Genomic DNA, 10,038 nt, shown 5'->3' with positions numbered 1-10,038 from the left:
TTTTCAAGGCATAGCCACCCCTGTCTCCACTTACCATCTCTGCTTGGTCCATCAGAAGCTTGGGGCTCAGGGAAGGCTAACATTGAGGTTACTTTTGAGGGAGTGCCCAGAGCAGAGGAAGAAGGGAAGCTTCTGCAGCTTCAGAGAGGCACACACAGGCCTCAGCATAGTTTGTGGAGAAGACAGTACAGGTCTCTGTGCTTGAGGCTGATACACTTGACTTAATGCAGAGATCTGAGCTTTCCTTTGGTAGGGCTGAATGTAGTATGAAGGCAGAGAGATTGAAACTCCTTGGGGACCCAGCCCTGTGTCACAACAAAGTAATGATCTGTGGCATGAGAGATCTGTTCAGAAATGGCTACCGATTTGGCTTGGTCAGTGTTCCCATTAGTACCGGTATGATAAGTCAAAGACATTGGTGGGGCTGAAACAGTAATACAGGGGCTAAGGCAATTGTCTTGCATGCATCTAGGCCAAATTTGGTCCCCAGCACTCCACATGGTCCCCTGAGCCCCACCAGGAGTGATCCCTGAGCACAGAAGCAGGAGTAAGCCCTGAGAACTGCCAGGTGTGTCTCCTCCTGCCAAAGGAGAGCTGAATATTTTCATGGTTTTTCTGTTCTGGAGAAGGGATGTTTCTAAAAGACCCTTTGGATGGAATATGCCCCAGGGAACGTGGAAAAATCAAAAGCAGGTGATCCCAAGAAGGAGATATTGATGGGCTCTTGTCCAGCTTGATTCAAACCTCCATGTGCTGAATAAGGAAAGAGATTTGCAAGTCAAATTGGTGGTATGGCTTATACTAGCTATGTGTAAAATGAGGGGGAAATCAACACTCTTTGAAGAGTGCCCAGTGTAAACCTTGTTAAGGGCATCTTCCCACCAACTGTCAGCATTGCACCCAGAGTGAATGGGTTTCTGAGAAGGCATCGTTAAGAATAAGGAAACAAGATTCTGCATGCTAGGGCTGAGTCCTTAAAGTGTTATGAACTGAAAACCACTGCTCTTGGGTCCAATAGAACAGGGCTAAAAGGAGAGGAGAATTTGCTGGAAGTTCCTCAAATTTAACCTTGAGTCACCCATTTCTAGGGGTGCCCAGAAACATGAGGTCTTGTGGACAGCAGGGGTCAACCCATTTTCTTCTTTCAAAACATTTTTTTAACTTTAATATTTTTGTTTTGGGGCCATATTCAGCAGTGTTCAGGGGTTACTCCTGGCTCTGCACTCAGAGATCACTCTTGGTGGTGCTCAGGAGACTATATGGGATGCTGGGGATGGAACTTAAGATGGGCCGCCTGCAAGGCAAACACACTACTATCTGTACTATAGCTCTGCCCCCAGAAGTCAAACTGCTTTAAAAAGACTTGCAACCTTTTATCTTTCTCAAATCTCAGGGCTTGATTATATAGGAAAGAAAATTGGAGATGCTGTCCCAAACTGGGCAATAATTCTAACATTAAATATGCAGTGATTTATAATGAGAAGTGATGGTAAAAGATAGGTAAAGGTAATTATACATTTCAAGAATTTTTTTAAAACCACTAAGTTGCCATTGTGTCCATGACATCTCAACTACAATAATTTTTTTTAAGCAAGAATATGTTGGTCCAACTTGCTAGGAGAAAGACTAAATTTCCTCTGTTGCCTGCTTTATTGAAAACATTGTATGGGAGCTTTAGAAATAATTAAGGGATTAAGCTACTTGCCTTGTATGAAGTAGACCCTGGTTCAATCTCTGGCATTGCATATTATCCCCCCAAAGCACCGTCAGATGTGGCCCCCAAACCAAACAGTTAAAGCACATTGTTATGAATGATATAAAAAAATGCAGCTGACGATGTGGAGGGAACTGTAGTATATTATAAAGGTGATGCTTTAAGTTTTTAAATGTTGTGATGTAACAGCCTATAATTTTTTAAAGTCTGCTCACCAATTAATAATGGAGCTATTTAAAATTTTGTGAAGTGGCTGGCAATATTCAAAATGAGTCTTGTAGTGATTTCTCTTCCATCAACACCCCCACTTCGGTCCCACAGGACAATCACTTTTTTTTTCTTTTTGGGTCATACCCAGTGATGCACGGGGGTTACTCCTGACTCTGAACACAGAAATTACTGCTGGCGATGCTCAGAGGACCATATGGGATGCTGGGAATCAAACCCGGGTCGGCCATGGGGGAGGTAAATGCCTTACCTGCTGTGCTATAGCTCCGTTCGAGGATAATCACTTTTGCGCCTAATATTAATTTATAATTGTGGGTATTTTTAAAAAAAACACAAAATTTTTTGTCTCTAAAATTAGAAAAAACTTCTGGACCTCCCTTCCAATACTGGGACCTGGGGTCAGAGCTATAGTACAACGGGCAAGGCATTTACCTTGCATGCAGCAGCAAGGGTTAGATCTTCCACACCCCTTATGGTCACTCAAGCCGCAGGAGGTGTTGTCACAGAACAAGGAATAATCCCTGAGCACCACCAGGTATGGCCCCAAAAAACACCCAAACCTGGGATTTGTCCAAAATACTAAAGCTGCTGTTTTTGATAACCATCATTTGTTGATGCACTTATTGGATTTTGGATCACAACCTAGCTGTATTCAGAGGCTACCCCTGGATCTGTGCTTATTAGGAAGCCTGGGTGGTGTTTGGCACGGGGACTGGAGCAAATGTGCCAGGGACTGAACTATGGTCAGCTGCATACAAGGCAAGGGCCTTAACCTGTGTACCATCTCTCCGATCCCTGACAATAATCCTCAAAAGTGCTACATATGGGGCTGGAGCAATAGCACAGCCAGCAGGGCATTTGCCTTGCATGCAGCCAAACAGGGTTTGATTCCCAACAACCTATATGGTCCCCTGAGCACCGCCAGGAGTAATTCCTGAGTGCATGAATCAGGAGTAACCCCTGTGTGCATCGTCAAATGTGATACAAAAAGCAAAATTTTAAAAAAAGGAAAGCAAAAAAAAGTGCTACACCAAATAAAGGGTGTTGTGAGGATCCTCCCAGGATGGGAGAAGCATGCTGAAAGTAGACTATAGACCAAACATGATTGCCACTCAATGCCTCTCTTGCAAAACACAGGACCCAAAAGAAGAGAGCGAGAACAAGGGGGAATGCCCTGCCACAGAGGGGATGGGGGGTGGGAGGGATGCTGGGACCCGTGGTGGTGGAGAATGGGCACTGGTGGAGGGATGGGTACTTGATCATTGTATAACTGAAACCCAAGCACAAAAATTTGTAAGTCTATAACTGTACCTCATGGTGTTTCACTAATAAAAAATAAATAGATAAATAAATAAATAAATAAGTGCTACACATATGTTGCCAACCAACCTAGAGAAGGGCTGCAAGAGAATTTTTTGAAGACGTGGTGTGTGTATCTGTGTCTGTGTGCCTCTGTGTGTGTCTCTGTATGTGTGTGTGTGTGTGTGCACACGCGTGCGTGCGTGCATGAGGGGGAACCACTGAAGAGAAACAAAAGAGAGGAAAAAAAACCGCCTTCTGAAAGACAGCGGGCAATAAATCGAGGCCAGGAATGAAGAATCACAAGTGACAGCGAGCAGAGCAGTGAGGTAGGGGACGGCAACTCGAGAAGCCACATTTGAAGTTGATAAGGCTGACCCCAAGACATGATTCTGAGCACGCCACAGGATGAGGCCCTGGGGAAAGAGTGGAAAAGGCCTCATCTGTTTCTCTACTAGCTGCCTCCCTCAGCCCCAGCAGATGTGGTTCCTGATAGAAGCTGACACGTAACTCTCTGAAAAATTAGATGCAGACCAAGCCGGACCCGTGGTGCTGGGGAAAAAAAGCAGGAACAGGTTATGATGTGGGATCCACGTCAGAGGCCTGCCTTTGTCCCTCAGGGTCCGTGGCTTGTTTCGGTAATTGAGGAAGACATACTGTCTTGGAAGCCCAGTCCTCAACTCCTTGCTCCTCGAGGCTGACAGGAAGTCAAATAAGGAGCAGCCATAAACTACGGAGGTTCTGGAACTCCCATGTAGAGCTGGCTAGTTGAATTCCCATCTGGTGTTCTCCTGGCACCCTCCCTTTCTGCCCATAACGCTGCTGGAGGTGGAGAAAGGTCCGAGGAGTTAGAACCCCATGTTTTGGGTAAATCCTAGGAATCATGTCTGCTAGTCTGGGTTAGAAGGGATGTGTCTAAGAGGATCTACCATTGGACTGTGGGAGGGTGATGCAAGGGAAGGTGTTCAATCCTTGTCAGGGAAAAAAAATCAGCTTTGTTTTCCAGCTGTATGGCTAAGCCTTGAAGGTGTGAGTGAGGAGTGGGGCATGGGAGTAGAGGTGTCTCCTCGCTAACAACTTCTGCAGTGGTCCCACAGAAAAAGGTTCCCCAGTGGGTGAAGGGCAGGATAACAGTTTGGGCCATGCCTATCTGGATGGAGATTGGGTTAGCATATCTGAGATGGCTGGTGTATGAATGATAGGTAAGTGTACAGTTATATGGAAGATGAGACTAGTCACCAAGCTAGTTGCAACCCCTTCACTAATTAACAGGGCGTGTATCTTGGAAAAATACAACCTGCGGAGAAGGGTCAAGTCACACATATGCAGGAAGTGCTGATGAGGAGTTTCTGGGAAGCCTTTATCACACCTCCTGGTTTTCTGGGAGGAGTCATGTAAGCTTCTAAGAAACATGTTGGATTCTATGGATTGAAGAGGGCAAGTAAACTCATTCTGGGGGAAGGGACAGGGAAAAGTATGACACTGTCATCCAGGATGGACAAGTTCCCGAGGGACAGAGAAGAGAACAAGATGGGAGGTTGACAATGAGGATGGTGGGTGTGCAGATAAAGCACTGGGAAACCCACTGAAGATGCCAGTGTTCTCTGGATGCCCTCTGACAGTGGGTGCACACACACTCACCCCATTCCTCTGCTAGAAGAGCCATTTTCTTTCTTTTTTAAATGAAATCACTGTGAGATGCAGTTACAAAGCTTTCATGTTTGAGTTTTAGTCATACAATGATCAAACACCCATCCCCCCACCAGTGCACATTCTCCACCATCAATATCCCCAGTATCCCCTTCCTCCACGGCAGATATTTTCCCCCGTACTCTCTCTCTCTCTCTACTTTTGGGCATTATGGTTTGCAATACAGATACTGAGAGGCTATCACGTTCAGACCTTTATCTACTTTCAGTACACATCTCTCAACTCGAATGATTCCTTCAACCATCATTGTCTTAGTGATCCAGAAGAGCCATTTTCAAAGCCAGACAAGAACTGACAATTCTCCAGTTTCAGGCACAGTAAATAAAAAACACTCATCAAGGCATATGCCAGTAACAATTGGCTGATTAGATGCTGGGGACTGAGAATGCGGTGCTTCACAATCTGCCTCACATGGCTGGATGGACTGAGACTACTTCAGTAGTGCTGGAAGAGTAGGGATTAAGTCCCTAGCAGTGCTGAGTGATTTTCAGGCTACACCTGGCCATATTTGGAGGACCATGGGGCCCTGGAGGTTGAACTGGAGTCAGGCGAGTCAGTCCACTTGCAAGCCATTCACATCTGATCTCCTCTACTGTTTTTCAGCACCCCCAGTGACTTTTATCTAATTACAAATTCTTTTATGCACCAAGACAGAAAGGGGGAAATATGAAAGGGAATAACTAGCAAGCTTATTCTAGGGCATTTCCTTACAGCACCCTGGATGTCAGGGCTTGGGTTAACTGACACAGCAGGGGTTAAGTGCCAGAGAGAACAGTGTTTTGAGAGGAAGGAAGGTGACAGAAGGACAGTCAATCAGTTATGTCAGTATCCCTGGCTGTGTCTCTGTCCTCTGGCTGTGTCTCAGATCACTGCTTTGGAAAGCCCACTCTGAGCCCCAGCCCTGGAAAAGTGCATCAGGAGGGTCACTGGCAGGGGCTGGAATAGCTGGGGACAGGGCATGTTATACCAGAAGTATTACCAGGTCTCAGAATAAGGAAGAGGGACCACTCTGGTGATGGAAAAGCAAGGAATTTTATTGCTCGTTCGAACTAGGGTTCAAGTCTCCTCCAATGCAGTAGAATCTTGACAAGGACCCTGATTCTAGTTTCAGCAGGCATAATATAGCATATGGTTACATAAGCTACTCATTCTTTGTGGTTAACAAAAGACAATTTCTAGCATATGGTGATTGATTGAGCCCACTTACTGGGCCCAGAAACTTTCCAGGTGGGGTCCGGTTGGCTGGTTACACATTGTCTGATTTCGGGGAAATGGAAACTGTCTCAGTTCCAACAACTGAAAACAAGGCCCAGCTGGATTTTCTTATTTTTGCCACCTGTCATGGCGTTGCCATTGCTTATGATGTGGATCATTTCTTCGGACAAGGGGTAGAACTTGAGTTGCAATAGGCTGGGCTCAGGGCCACTGTAGGTCTTGGATAATCCACTCAGAAGCTCTGTGTCTGGGCATCCCTTTAGATCAGTATTTCTCAAGTTTCCTCTGACCCTGCCTCCTTTGAGGCAAATCTTGTTTCCTTCCTCTGCCCCTGTCCTATTCTACCAGTTAGCTCCCTAGTTTAATGCCGAGGTTACCATTTATGTGATTTTTTTTCTTTTTGGGGGAGGGTGGGGGTCACACCAGCAATGCTCAGGGGTTACTCAGTTACTCCTGGTTCTGCACTCAGTGCTCAGGGGACTATATGGGATGCTGGGGATTGAACCCGGGTCAGCAGTGTGCGAGGCAAACACCCTACCCGCTGTACTATCACTCTGGTCCCCACTTATGTGATTTTTACCAGTGTCTATCTTAGACCCCTTGTTGAGAAAAGTTGCTTTCCAAGACCCTGACTTGAAGTAAGGTGGTCCATATCCTCCTATAGGGAGAAGTCTCTAGATATGGCCCTCATTTTCAGAAGGTCTCCTGGGTGACCTCGACCTCCAGTAGCTCAGAAAGAATACTCAAGGTCCTGGAGAAAGCTTGATAGCTTTTTCTGTTGGAGCTGTGGTGGTGGTGGGGGGGGGGGGGATGTGGTTAAACTCAAGCAGTGCTAGGAGGTTACCCCTGACTTGGTCACTCCCTGCAGTGCTCGAGGGACCATACACTGCATGAGACCCAAGCCAGGCCCCTGACATACAATGCACAAGCTTAACCTGCTAACCAAAGATGCCCCTCAGTGACATCTTTACCACTACCTTTTTCGCAAAATAAATTTTTTTCCTCTTGTACATACTTGACTAATAAAAGGCTAAACTATGCCACTTAAAAATAGTTTTTTCTAATTAAATTTTGATTGCCAGGTCTATATTTCAAGACACCACAGGGAAAAGATGATTTTTCCCTGGGTTTCCTCATCTCCTTCTCTTACTCCTAGAAATGTTTACCACAGTCTGTTAGAATTTCCTATAACATAAGGCCTCTTTGAAGAGAAATTGGCATGTTTAATCCTATTTCTTTTAAAACAGGGACTAATCTATTTACAAGACAAGGACATGGTGTGATAAGATTAGCAAACCAAAATTGCTTTCATTTCTCTCACAGAAAAAGCAAAGTATTGGTTCTTTGATGGGGAAGGAATTAAGGTGGTTTTCTGCACCTTAAATCCTGGCCTCAGAGCAGAATACCATTTCCACCAGCGGGATTAGCCAGTCAGTGGGAATCAGGCAGGGAAGAGACCCCTCACCTTTCAGTTCAGCTTCTTCCTTTTTTTTACAAAGAGAACATTTAAAATGCCAGCATCCGGATATCTATATCCAGCCCACTCACCAAAGTGATTTTATTTTCTTCTGTTCTTAATACAAAAGGACCAAATTACAATGTAAGTACTTCTGGCTCCAAGGATGAAGACATTTCTTCACAATAAATCCTACTTAAGGTTTCTTTGAAACTAAGTTTTAAGAAGCTAAGTATAAAAAGCTAAGTGACCACTGAATCACATCTCTGCAGAACTCCACAGTAGAGCATATGTCTTGCATGCATGAGCTCTGGGTTCAATTCCCACCAGAACTAAAACATACACACAGTAATTTAGGGTATGCAGTAATCCCAACTGGACCTAAAACCCCACAAATTATCTCCTGGAGATGAGAATGTGGGTGATTAAAAATAATTTGCATCTTCTCTTTCTCCTTCTTGCCATGTGCTCAAAATCTTCAATGTTTGTGTCTTACTTTTACAATGAAATCAAATAAATGATACTAAAAGTCAATGTAAGGGGCTGGAGCAATAGCACCGTGGGTAGGGCACTTGCCTTGCACGCGGCCGACCCGGGTTCAATTCCCAGCATCCCATATGGTCCCCTGTGCACTGCCAGGAGTACTTCCTGGGTGCAGAGCCAGGAGTAACCCCTATGCATTGCTAGGTGTGACCCAAAAAGCAAAATAAAATAAAATAAAATAAATAAAAGTCAATGTAAGTGGTTGCATTTGTGTAATAAGACCACAGGTGAAAGAAACCAAAATTCTATACTCCTCTTCCAAAAATAACTTTTCTTATTTTTGGAAGAGGAGTATATAATCAGGAGTGGTAATAACTCATTTTTAATATTTTGAATATTTGCTCACTATTTTATAATGAAATTCAAAGGAAGAAAATAAAAGACTTTTCCTTCAAGAGTGCAGGAAGATGGTTTTCATGATCACTTCATATTTTTTTTGAATTTTTGGCTTGTTTATTTTGAGGTCATACCTGGCTGTGCTCAAGATTTACTCCTGACTCTGAGCTCAGGGGGTCACTCTTGGTGGACTGTGGAGACCATATGGGGTGCAGGATCAAACCCAGGTTAGCAGCATGCAAGGCAAAGCACCCTACCCACTGTACTATCACTCTGGCCCCCCAGTGTTGACTTTCTATTTACATTCAGACAACACCTCCCACCCCTGTACCCAGCTTCATTGGTGCTTCAGAAAATTATTCTCACTTTGCCAAACTCCTACCTTGACTGTGTGATGCAGGCGTGGCTGGGGGTCTCATCAGTGGTGAAGAAGTTCAAAGATGATTTGGGTCTGGGGGGGCAGTGAAGGCAAATAGTAACATTCCTAACTGTGATGGTGGTGGGGGTGGGGACAGAAGGTGGGTTCTTTCACGGGTTAAGCCTCAAATGATCAGATTCCTCCCACTCCAGGTAGTCTGGGCCCTAGAGCAGGAGTCAAAGCCATCTTGGGTTACTATATCCACACACCCCATCCTTGGTCCCTTAACAAAAGAGTCATCCATCAGGGATCAGGTCAAAGCAAAAGCCCTATACCCAATGGAAGTGACATGGAATCCCTGCCCCCCACTATGAAGCCCTAGGACGATGCAACTTACTACCCCACACCCTTCTTCAGCTACTGCTACCTTCTGGCATCAAGAGTTTCCTCTGTATTTCCTTTTTCCCTCTCCGACCTCTTGCCCCACAAGGCTTTGGGGGTGGGGCAGAAATCTTCCCTCGGTCAAATGCAGGATCCCACAGACCGGACACAGAGACTGACAGAGGGGAAAGTGGGTCACTTTTGAATAAGCCCATTATTATATTGGGATCTTGAAATCAGACTAAAGTTTCTTGTAATAAGAAACTTTGGTCTGATTTTGGTCAAAGGGCAAACTCTGTCCTTTGCCCCAGAGTTTAAGGAAAAGAAGAGTTTAGCTTCTGTTTACCCTCCCCCCAACTTAAATAAATAAATAAATAAGCCTACACCTTTACTTTATTTACTTTGTTCACTTTGGTTGATAGGGCTGGAGCGATAGCACAGCGGTAGGGCGTTTGCCTTGCACGCAGCCCACATGGCCAACCCGAGTTCAATTCCTCCGACCCTACCGAGAGTATCTTGCCCACACGGCAGAGCCTGGCAAGCTACCCGTGATGTATTCAATATGCCAAACACAGTAACAAAAAAGTCTCCAATGGAGACATTACTGGGCCCGCTCGAGCAGATCAATGAACAACTGGAGGACTGTGGACCGTGACCTGTGACCCGTTCACTTTGGTTGATAAGATGGAGTGTGTCTTGGGAAACCAGCCTTCTCCTGAAGGGAAGAAAAAACAATGACTTTTGTTTTTCTCTAGTGCAGTGCTTTTGAGATTCTTACACATTTATTTAACATAAGAA

This window comes from Sorex fumeus, unplaced genomic scaffold (assembly GCF_029834395.1).
Source record: "Sorex fumeus unplaced genomic scaffold, SorFum_2.1 ptg000231l, whole genome shotgun sequence".
In the NCBI taxonomy this organism is placed as follows: Eukaryota; Metazoa; Chordata; class Mammalia; order Eulipotyphla; family Soricidae; genus Sorex; species Sorex fumeus.
The sequence above is the reverse complement of the archived record's forward strand: the minus strand, read 5'-3'. Positions refer to the sequence as shown.